The sequence below is a fragment of the Brassica oleracea genome, chromosome C7 (assembly GCF_000695525.1).
Source record: "Brassica oleracea var. oleracea cultivar TO1000 chromosome C7, BOL, whole genome shotgun sequence".
Taxonomy (NCBI): Eukaryota; Viridiplantae; Streptophyta; class Magnoliopsida; order Brassicales; family Brassicaceae; genus Brassica; species Brassica oleracea.
In genome coordinates, this window is record NC_027754.1 from 5,152,040 (window position 1) to 5,153,146 (window position 1,107).

Consider the following 1,107-nt stretch of genomic DNA (forward strand, 5'->3'; position numbering starts at 1 on the left):
ATAGTTCGGGAAGTCGTTTCTCGCTTGGTAGCGAGATCGTGCAAAAGAAATTACATTCAGCATTTGATCTTGTCTTGTTTGCGATCGAAATAGGAATTCTATCCAAGCCACTGGAAGCATTTAAGTCGTTTGAGGTTCGTTTGATCATTTAGTGATCAGTGTCATTTATGTTTGTGGGTTGAAATAAGGGTTTGAGGTCGCATGTTGTAAATTTTGCGCCGAAGATGAGGGTTGGATCGAGCTCGGAGTTTCATAAATATGGGTTGATCTTATCAACAGAGTCGTTGATTTGAGCAGTAGGGAGAGTTACTTTGGTGTCTCGTAGTAGATTGATGTTTCTTATGAGATTTAGAGTGAATCTGGTCGTTTATTTCGCGTCGCTCCAGGTTTATGTCAATATTTTGTGTTGTGTAAAGTTGTTTGAGATATATGTATATTCCCAACGAATCATTAAGTCAATGCAAAATTATTGGCTACACGTAGAGAGTCGAACTTTTTACTTTGGTTCGGTTATAGAAGCAACTTATATCGTTTGTCCTTGAGATGTTTTGCGAGATGGAAGCTGATCAGGAATCCAACTCGCGGACCAGTGGTGGCCAAAGGATGCAGTTTATTGATGTTATCGACGAGAGTGATACCACTCAAATTACCCTAAGGAGTGAATTACTCTCTCAAATAAGAGGTTCAGTTGCAGTACTTAGGGATCGAATCCACAAGGACCTAGGGAACCTATTAATTCTAGTCAGGTTATTAATTTTAGGTGTTTGTTGTTTTACGGTTTAAAAGTAAATAGCAATCCTAATTGAGCAAGTCTATTGCTCGACTAACAAGATGATTGGGGGTGTAACTTATTGGAAGATATTAGATGCAGAGTTTCTATTCAGGTGTTGGAGATTATAATCCTATAGATGCCTAACAGTTACATGCATGACATATTAGAGCTCAACTCCTTAATCATAGTGATCAGCGATGGCAATGTTTCACTGGTTAACTAACTAGATCTTGGATCTCAACTGTCGTCTTTTGATCACAAGAAAGTGTCGATCGATGATCCTATATGGATATCGATCGATACACCTTTCGCAATATCGATCGATTGTCAGAAGA